Genomic DNA, 11615 nt, shown 5'->3' with positions numbered 1-11615 from the left:
AGAGAAATACTGTTAACTGATGGTACATGGAAGGGGCTATGTTAACTGATGGTACATGGAGGGGGCTATAATCAATGTAATGAAACAAGTTATATGATTTGTTGAATGTGAAACTGATGATATACCCTGTAAACTTTCATTAAAAAAAAAAAAAAAGATGGAAGGAATAAACAGAGACATGGTACCAAAAAGAAATGGTTGATGTTCAATCATTTCAAGAGATAGCATATGACCAAAAGTTAATCGTGCTAAAGGAAGATGTCCAAGGAGCACTGAAGACATTGGCAAAGACAAGGGTCCAAGAATTGATGCAATACAAATTAAAATCTTCCAACAAACGGATGCAGCACTGGAGGCACTCATTCAACTATGATAAGAAATTTGAAAGACAGCTACCAAGCCAACTCACTGGAAGAGACCCAAATTTGTGCCTAATCCAAAGAGACGTGACCCCACAGAATATGGGAATTATTGAAGAATATCATTAATATGGCACACAAGTAAAATGTTGTTGAAGATAATTTTCAAAATGGTTGCAACAGTACATTCACAGGCAACTACCAAAAGCTCAGGTTGGATTCAGAAGAGGACATGGTAACAAGGGATATGATTGTCGATATCAGATGGATCTTGGCTGAAAACAGTGAATACCAGAAAGATGTTTATCTGTGTTCCTTATTTAGGGTCCCATTTCCACAAAGCCATGTATGCATGTGCAAATTGGACAATGAATGAGGATGACTGTAGAAGAATTGATGGATTTAAGCTAGGGTGTTGGAGAAGAATATTAAAATATCATGGACTGCCAGGAGAACAAACAAATCTGTGTTAGAAGAAGCAGAGCCTGAATGCTCCTTAGAAATCAGGATGGTGTGACTTAATCTCTCATATTTGTACATGCTATCGGGGGAACCAGTCCCTGGAGAAGGACTTCATGCTTGGTAAAGAGGAAGGTCAGTGAAAAAGAGGAAGACCTCTAACGAGATAGATTGACCTAGTGGCACAGCAATGGCCTCAAGCATAATGACAATTGTGAAATGGCACAGAAATGGGCAGTGTTTCATTCTGTTGTGCATAAGGTCACTATGAGACAGAACCAACTCGATGGCACCAAACAACAACAGTTTCTTTTCTTTTCTGAAACTTTGCACTAAATAGTCTCTTTAAATTTTATCACCGTATGGACTGAAATGTGTCACTCCAAAAAAGTGTTGAGATTCTAAAAAGAGTAAAACAGACACCGCAGAACAGATAATGACAAATATACACACTCAGGAAACACAAACATCAAGACAGACACCAAGCAAAGGGATTCCAAAGAGCCAAGAAACGCCAAAGAATTCCAAGGAACACCAAGAAATTCATGGGGTGACCAACAAACAAAAGCATTTCCATTGAACCAAACATCAAATTCAGAACTCAAGTTTCCAGAAGTATGTTTGCAGAACACACCAGGAATATAGGTATATGGTTAGTATACTATTACAAACGCATTGTAATTCAAGATAAATTTACAATGCTCTTTTTGATAATGAATGGTATACCATTCCTCATCTGTTTGTCTTTCCCAATATAGTACATCATGAATGTCAGATTGAAAATGGCTAATACCTGTCCATTTCAGCTCACTAATACCTAGGATGTTAATCTTTATGTATTACATTTCATTACGACAACTTTCAATTTTCCTAGATTCATGCTTCATATAATACACATCCTGGTTATTAATGTTTGCAGCTGGTTCTTCTCATTTTGAGCTATGTCCCATCAGCAAATGGACCCCGGAGCTTTGCTCCATCCTCACCTTTAAGGTCAACTCTACTTTGAGGAATCAGTTCTTTCCCCAGTTGTGTTGTGAGTACCTCACAACTGGAAGGGTGTACCTTCTGGCACTGTATCAGAAAATGTTCTGCTGCAGTTAATAAGATTTTCAGTGGCTAACCATTCAGAAGTGGTTTGTCTCTTTTTCTTTTTAGTTTGTCCTAGTCTGGAAGTTCCATTGGCACCTGTCTACCATGGGTGGCACTGATGGTGTTTATAATACCCGAGGCATAGTTTCCAGCATCCTGCTGTTGTTGTTGTTATCAGGCACCATCGAGTCGGAACCCACTCGTAGTGACCCCATGCACAGCAGAACGAAACAATGTCCGATCCTGGGCCAACCCCACCAGCATCCTAGCAACACACAAACCACAGTACAACAAACACACAGATGAGTGATAGTCTGAATAAATAAGAGGGATAATCGTGTGGCCATTACAGAACTGGGCTGAGGTTTTAAATTTGGAAATAAATTTGAGTTAAGGAAATACAGAATGTGTCAGCAAGACTTTGTTTGAACATATTGTTGTTGTTATTAAGTGCTGTCAAGTCAGTTCTGACCTATAGTGACCCTATATAGGGTTTCTGAGGAGCAGGTGGTAGGCTTGAACTGCCAACCTTTTGATTTGTAATTCAGTACTGATCCTACAGCACCACAATGTCATCTCAAAAATCTTACATTTTCCACCTCTACATGTCTAAGCTCATAGAATTTTCAAACTGGAATTTGGAAGCAAATAAAAAGTTATGCCAATTCTAAAACAGAAACGAACAAGATGTATTCAATTTAATTGATGAACTGCGATGACAATGGAAATAAACATGCCTTGCATATGACAATCTACCCCATCATGCCTCTTCCAATAAAAGCAATTAGGAAAATGAAGGATGATAATAGTGTTGAAACTAAATGAGACTATATCCACAAACTAAATTATTTTTACTTAAAATCTATGTGGTACTTTTGTTCTTATTTGAAACTAGTCAAATAGAGCTTGGGGAAATTGAGAAAATCAATTCTGGGTTTAAATCAAGAATGAAATTAGAACTCTAAAGATTGTGAATCAATGTATAGACCCGGTATATTACAATGAAGGTCTCTCAATGCCTGTGATTCATTCACAAAGGCTTACACAGAAAGAAGCATAGGACAGTGCAGGGAGAAGAGACACAGCGTTGGCAGTTTTGAATTAGACTTTAATGTTATTGTTGTTAAGTGCCTTTGTGTTGGTTCTAACTCATAGCAACCCTGTACAGGATTTCCAAGGAGTCGCTGGTGCATTTGAACCACTGGCCTTTCTGTTCATACTGGTCTTTTGGTCTAGTGCTTTCTCCAACAGTGCCACAGATCACAGGTATATTACTTGACAATATGAACCCTGGAGTCACGGTGTGGCACTGTAGGCTAATGTGCTGGACTGCAAAGTCACTTTGAACCACGAGGCTGGAGGTTCAATCTCACCAGCTGCTCCTTGGAAACCCTACAGAGGGTAACTATGGGTCAGAGCGAACTTGACCGCACTTAACAACAGCAAGAACATATGAACCTTGACTTCTTCAACTGAATAAAGGCAATAATAATAATAAAGAAAATGGCATCACTCACCCAAATAAAGGCAGAATATTTATTGTGAGAATTATATCAAATACCTTCTTTTAAGCACATAGCACATCTTAAATTAAAATTTCTCCTTTCTTTATTCATTTAAAAAAAATTAAAAATTCTCCTTTCTTTATTCATTTAAAAAAAAAAATCCCTCTTCTGCACTTACTTTTGGTTTGTACAAGACACATGAGAAGTACATGATGGGTGAAATCTTACATGCAGCATTAGAAATCTCCCTGCCCTATTGATTGTTGGAAGTTTATGACTATTGGTTTCTTAAAGTACCCAACAAGAGCCACATAGTTTCCTGGGATTTGTAAGCCTTGAATTCAAGAAAAATGTAAAAAAAATGAGGAACTAAAGTAATCAGTTAGATTGTTTATTAAATTTGACTTTAATCTTGTTGTTGTTGTTAAGTGCCGTCAGGTTGGTTCCACCTCATAGCAATGCTGAATAGGGTTTCCAAGGAGTGGCTGGTGGATTTGAATGAATGGTAGTCATTCCACCACCTGTCTGTAAGTTTGTCATCCTAGGGTGGCTTCCATGTGCTGTGATGTAAGACGCCTTGCCACTCATCTTTTAGTACCAGCAGTGCTGCCCATGGTGGACATGTTTCAGGAAGATTCTAGACTAAAACAGATTTAGAAGTAAGGCCTAAAGATATTAGTCAATGAACACTTGATGTATCACAACAGAATACTGTGATAAAATGCAGGAAAATAACTCCTCTTGGTAAGATGACACTCAGAATACATGGTGCCTGCCACAGTGGACTTAAGCATACCAATAATGTTGTTGTTGTTGTTGTTGTTGTTGTTGTTAGGTGGCACCGAGTCGGTACTGACCCATAGTGACCTTATGCACAGCAGAACGAAACACTGCCTGATCTTTTCAGAATCATAGTAACTCACAAGCCACCACTGCACGTCTACACAACCCGTCATCTTGATTGTAAAAATAAAACTTAAGGAAACAGCAACAGCTTTAGAATTTTAATACTTAAAGTCTCCACAAAAAAATGTCGTTAAGATGTGTTGTTTTTAGTTGCTGTTAGGTTGGCCCCTACTCACAGTGACCCTGGTGCAACAAAACAAAACATTGTCTCATCGTATTTGATGTTCAGGATTATTGTAATGCCAATAATAGTCTTATAGATGAAAACTGGTATTTATTGTAACATCAATACTACTGAACATCAAATAGGATGAGATAAGGTTTTGTTCTGTTGCATCAGGGTCACTGTGAGTAGGGGCCAACCTAACAGCAACTAAAAACAACACATCTTAATGACATTTTTTGTGGAGACTTTTAGTATAAAATGCTAAAGCTATTGCTGTTTTTGACGTCATTTTTATCCTCTTAATGGTGTCATCAAGAGTCTAACACTGACTCAATCATAACGAGCAATACAATATCATCGCTATATCATTATTGGTCAGTCGTACATTTGAAAATGTAAAGGATTTAGATGTTGGAAGCCTTAGTTCAAAATGTAGGCTTTGTCACTTTTTATCTGTAAGACTTTGGCAAGATAATTAACCTCTTCTTATCTCTTTAGGTTCTTTTTATCAAATAGAAATACTAATATCTCTGCTCAAGGACTAACATCTGGTATTCTAAATACAACCAGAAGAGTGCTTAATATATGGAAATTGCTCAATAAATAATTTTTTCTTTTTTACATAAGGATGATTTGCATTGTACATTCTTTCTTGAAGACAGTAGCTAAGATGTCTTAGCTATTTGAAGCTTTATCAGAAATGTGAAATTTTATCAGAAAGGGTTTTAGAACACTTATATTGTTGTTGTGAATTGCTTTCGAGTCGGTTCTGACTCACAGCGGCCCTATATAGGGTTTCCGAAGAGCACCTGGTGAGTTTCAAACTCTTGTTCTTCAAATTGACCTTGCAGTCCACTGCTTATCCTACAGCGCCACAACAAGACACATTTTAGTGGAGTCCTGGTGTGGTACTGCAGGGTAATGCACTGGGCCACAAGGTCAGTGGTTCAAACTCACCAGTTGCTCCTTGGAAACCCTGCCTAGGGTTTCTATGGTTGGAACTGACTCCACAGCACTTAACAGCAGCAAAGCCTTTTTAAGTGGACAGTAAGAAGAAAACCATGAAAGAGCTATTCCAAGACCATGAGAGCAATGGAGATTTGCTAATTATGCAGCAGAGGCACTTTTTCCCTCTAGGACACCTCCTTCTATGTGACCCTTATGCCTGGGAACACTACTGAGTCCTGCCTTGCTCTCTGTATCAACAGAGAACACCTCTTCTTGCTTCTACAGGTTTCAGGAAGGAAGCCATAGGGACATTTTCTCCAAACCAAGAGTATGCAGAAAACAATAAATGATCATATATCTTCTAAATATCCTTCCTCCTTTAAAAGCCTTCCTGTTAGGAATAATGTAACTATATTTATTAATCCCTTTTATCTAACGTTTTTACAGCCAACTGTTTATAGGTACTGTATTTTGGTGCTAGGGATAGAAGGAAAAGGTAGAATCTACCTTCATGGGCATAATCATCTAGCAGGGCTAAAAGTTCCTAAAGTCAAACATAACATAGGAAATGTTAATAGTAATAAATGTTATAATAAGTGTATATAATGCTATGAAAGCATCTAATATTTTTAAATGACCTATTCTTACAAGTCAGGCATGAGAGATATGGAATATGTTTGTGAGGATGAATGAGGGTGTGAGGAGTAGGTCAGGAAGAAAAAATGCTTATGCAAAGGTCCTGTGATTAGATAAAATGACATTCAGGAATACGTAAGATAAGCAGCTTAGCAGAGCAAACTCTGATAGAACACTATGATCCTGGAGATTTGGTTTTATCTGCCACACTGACATAATCTCAAGCAGGAAAGTCTGGAAGATGGATGGCTTTTATGAGTTGTTTTTGAAATGCAAACATTAATTTTATGCACAGCCTATTGGAATCTAAAGATTTTTAAAATTGGGAAGAAGGAACGGCAGGACTTTCTTAAATGACACCAGAATGGTTCTCAGTGACAGCATGGAAATAGTTTTGCTTCCTTTTGAGATATAGTGTCTAGACAAGGTAAATTAACGGAAAAATGTTTTGATTCCCTTCAAGATACAGTATCTAAACAAGAGGAACTAACAGAAAATATTGTAGTGTCAAAGTCTGAAGTTCAGCCCCTTACTCCTGTTCTGCCCACTGCACATTGCTTTTCTCCATTGTCGCTCCCCTCTCTGCTCCCCCCATAGCTGGCTTCCTTTACCCATCTGTCACTCCAGCTCCACTTCTTCCTTCCTATTCTGAATTCTGAAAACACCCCAATTGAGCTTCCTTATTGTGCTGAGGATTTGGGACTTAAAAGAGGCAAAGACAAGTCTCAAACTGAGATGTCTATCATAATCAAACAACCTGACTATGATAGACTGCTTCCATAACTAATTTCTACTTCATGCAATAAGAGAGCTAAGAGTCATAGTTAAAGATTTTCCCAAGTCCAGAGAAAGTACAAGTCAATTTACCGAGGAATTCAGAATTCTTACCTCCATCTACCGATCAAGGAGCTCTAGTAGCGTAATGGATACTAGCCAGGCTACTAAGCTCAAGGTCGGCAGTTTGAAACTACCAGGCGTTTGCTGGAGAAACATAAGACTTTCTGCTCCCCAAAAGGTTTACAGCCTCGAGAACCCTATGCAGGGCCGCTATGAATTGGAAACCAACTCCACAGGCACCCAACCACCACCACCACCACCACGTAACAATCAGGTACCCCTGGCTTTATCAATTTATTCACATGTTGTTAGAACATGGGAAAAACTCAGCTATGAATGATTGAGGCTAGATTTTATGAGGATGGAACGTAAATGACTCCTCCCACAAGAAAAGTTGCCAAGGATCTGCTATTTGAAGCCACATGAATTCATGTTGTATTAATGCAAGAAATCCTAAGAATACTTCTAAGAAAAGTCGATTGGAACAAAATTCAAGCTTATAAACAAGAGAAGCATAAATGTGTATAGAATTTTAGAAATATTGTTGTATATAACTTTAGAAATGAAGTGCCATTGAATCACTTCTAACTCACAGCGACCCTGTATAAGGTGCCAAACATGCAGTTCAAACTGACCTTGCAGTCCAGCACATTAACCTGCAGAGCCAAGCCAGGACTCCTGTATAAGGTTTTATTTATTTATTATTAAGTGCCATAAAGTTGGTTCTGGCCCATAGCAACCCTGTATAAGTTTTCCCAAAGAGTGGCTGGTAAGCTTGAACCATTGACCTTGGGGTTCAAACCAACTTTGCAGTCCAGTGCATTAACCCATAGTGCTACACCATAACTGCCTATATAGGGTTGTTGTTGTTGTTGTTAAGTGCCATCGAATCAATTCCGACCCATAGTGACCCTTTATAGGGTTTCCAAGGAGAAGCTGGTGAGATTGAACCACCAACCGCAGTTCAAATGACTTTGCAGTCTGATGCATTAGCCCACAGCGCCACACCAGGACTCCTATATAGGGTGGTTGTTGTTGTTGTTAAGTACCGTGGAGTTGATTCCGACTCATAGTGACCCTGCACAGGGTTTCTGGGGCTGCAAATCTCTAGGGTAGCAGAAGCCACATCTTTCTCCAGCATAAGAGCTGGTAGTTTCAAACTGCCTACCTTGAGGTTAGCAGCCCGATTCATAACCACTATGCTACCAGAGACCTGAATAACTATAGGGTTAGACCTGAATAATTATCATTGATTATTATTGATAATGGTAATTCTGGGACTGCCTTTAATTCTACTTCTGCCAATGATTTGAACCCAAAGTTTTCAAAATTTGTCAACTGTTTTTGCTTAATTTGGGAAACCTCTCCTCCTAGAAACCTTTTGGACATCATTTGCACATTGGTTCAAATCACTAAGCAGTGAAATCAGGCCTTTGAGCAAAGAACAGAAATCTAGCAAGATAAACACTTTACAGCTTCAGCATTAGCAGACTCCTAGAGAGCTGGTATCGAGTCCAGGAGCCTGAAAGGAAGGAGACCAGGAAGGATCCCCAGTGTGATTTTATCACAGAAAAACAGAACATTTTAAATGGGGTTATGCTGAATTTAAAAATTAGATTGGGTATGTTACATCTCATTTCATCTCTAGTAAACTCAGATTTATGTGGCTCCAGGGACAAACGGGGACTTGTCCAGTATTGGTTTAAAATAATCAACGAGAGACTCCTTTCTGAGAAACTGGAGAAAGCTGTAAGTTTTTAATTGTTGCAGGAGCCACTTTAACACTTTGAGCACTATTGTGTTGTCAGATGTCACGGAGTCAGTTCTGACACATAGCAACCCAATGCACAACAGAAAGAAATGCTGCCCAATCCTGGTCATCCTCACAATTATTATTTTTATTACTGTTAGCTTGAGGCCATTCCTACTGTCACTGTGTGAATCCATATCACTGGGGATCTTTCTCTTTTACACGGACCCTCCATTTTACCAAGCATGATGTCCTTCTCTAGGCATGGGGACCTGCTGATGAAGTGTCAGAAATATAAGATATGGAACCATATATCCTTGCTTCTGAAGAATAGTCTGGCTGTACTTCTAATGCAGATGTGTTTGTTCTGAACATCCATGTTACGTTCAATATTCTTCTCCAACACTATAACTCAAATGCATCAATTCTTCTGCAGTCTTCCTTATTCATTGTTCAACTTTCACATGCATTTGAGGCGATTGAAAATACCATGGCTTAGGCCAGGCATACCTTAGTCCTCAAACTGACATCTTTCCTCTTGAACACTTTAAATAGGTTTTGTGCAGTAGATTTGCCTAATGCAATACATCATTTGGTTTCTTAACTGCTAACTTTCATGAGCATTGGTTATGGATCCAAGCAAAATGAAGTACATGGCAAATTCAATCTTTCCCCCATTTATCATAATGTTATTTATTAGTTAGTTGTGAGGATTTTTGTTTTCTTCACACTGAGGTGCAATCCACACTGAAGGCTGTAGTCTTTGATCTTCATCAGCAAGGATTTTAAGTCCTCTTCATTTTTAGCAGGCAAAGTATCATCTGCATATCACAAGTTATTAATGCATCTTTCTCCAATCCTGATGCCACATTTTCCTTCATGTAATCCAGTTTCTCAGATTATTTGTTCAACATATGCATTAAGTAAGTATAGTGAAAGAATACAACTTTGGCCACAACTTTTCTGATTTTAAATCAGTCAATATCCCCTTGTTCTGTTTGAACAACTGTCTCTTGGTCTACATACAGGTGTTCTTTACAGCGCTGTTCATAGCTTGTCATGATCTACATACTTGAAAGCCTTTGCATAGTCAATAAAGCATATCTTTCTGGTATCTCTGCTTGTACACAAGATCCAACTGGCATCAGCATTGAGATCCCTAGTTCCACTTACTCTTCTGAATCTAGCTTAAATTTCTAGCTATTCCCTTTTGATGTATGTTGTAGTCGTTTTTAAATTATCTTCAACAAAGATTTACTTGCATGTGATATTAACTGTATTGTTCAAAGATTTCTGCATTCCATGGTGTCATCTCTCTTTGAAATGGGCACACATATGTAAGTAATTTTATTTATTTGGAAAACCTCTTAGTTGAGAGTAAGACAACTTCTAGACGTGTGGGAATTATGAATCCAAAGCAAATTCCAACTCATTCTCAGCCAGTTAGTGTTTCTTTAGGACTCATAGAAGATAATACATCCCTTTTATTAAGCTCAAATACTCTTGCTAACCTACTAGGTAGGGACCTTTTATCTGAATGGAACTGAGCAGAATGAATTTACAATTTACTGAACAGAAAGAAATACTTTTTGAGGAACTTGATACTTCTCATCCTATGATAAGAGAAGCTATGGGTATTTAAGAAATAATTTGTTATTTCTAGGGATGTACTATGCTTTTACAACTAAACAGCCCTCACCCACTACTAACTCCATTTTGTCACTCTCTCTAGGACACTCAATCAACCATCATTGGGACACTGAGTTCTCCCCTGTCCCAGACTGTCTTTCAAAAGCTCCAGAAATGTTGTGAGTCATGTCTTCCACAAACAGTAAACTACTTTTGTCTACTGAGCCCATCAAAATCCAAACTGATCATTCATAGCTTTTGCTTAGGTTTTCACAATGGCCTATAATGAAAGAAGCAATTACCTAAGGTTTCTTAAAAGAAAATGAAGAGGCACTTAATGTCCCTTTTACTAACCCACATAATATGTTTGTTTGCCCTGTAAAGAAATTAGGAGTCAAGAGCAATGTTTACAAGGACAGTTATGCCTTACTTTCCCACAGTGCCTAACTCCCACTTATTTTTTCGTAATGTTACTCTCATAACTATTCATTTTACCATAATAGACTTGGGCAGTGCCTTTTTTAGTGTCCGTGTTCTCCAATAAAGTCAATTCTTATTTATTTTTATGTGGGATAATCAACAATCTACCTGGAAAGTTATGCCTCATAGTTATAATGAAATTCCTACCTATTTTTTTTTTTTTCCAGTTTTACATGCCAGCATACAGTCTCTACAATTGGTTATTGGTTTTTTTATTTTGTTTTGTTTTTTGCTCCAATGCATTAGCAATTTGATAGTCAATTCTCTTTCATTAGATACATGACTAAAGGATGTTTTTGGTGCTGTTAAGTGTAGTTGAGTTGGCACTAACATATATGCATCCTATATAGAGCTTCTAAGGAGGTGGGTTTAATCAGCCAATGTTGCGGGTAGCAGTCCAGTACTTATCTTACAGTGCCACACTAAGACCCTTGATCAAAGGATAATTGTCTACTGTTATAGCACAAGGAAATCATGGGGCACAAAAACTGTGCAAGGAAAAGTTACAATTGACTCTACCTTTAGGTAAATATTTAGGGCATATTATATCTCAGCATAAGGAGATTTCATATACTCAAAAAGAAAAGATGCAAATCTCAATTTCCCTATCCCAACAACTAAGAAGTAGCTGAGAGGATTCTTAGAGCTTTGTGACTCTTGACATGCCTGGATTCCTAATTTCCCCCTAATAGTCTAGTCACTTTATTGCTTTTTTTTTTTTTAAAGGAACCTGCACCTGATGCATTTCAGCAGTCTGAGAAGGGCATTCAAGCCATTTCTAAGTTAAAGGAGTCATTTCACCACCCATATTTAGGATTTCCCAATTAAAAATTGGATTTTCTTTGTAT

The sequence above is a fragment of the Chrysochloris asiatica genome, unplaced genomic scaffold (genome assembly GCF_000296735.1).
Source record: "Chrysochloris asiatica unplaced genomic scaffold, ChrAsi1.0 scaffold00198, whole genome shotgun sequence".
NCBI classification, from domain to species: domain Eukaryota; kingdom Metazoa; phylum Chordata; class Mammalia; order Afrosoricida; family Chrysochloridae; genus Chrysochloris; species Chrysochloris asiatica.
Note: the sequence above shows the minus strand (reverse complement) of the source record.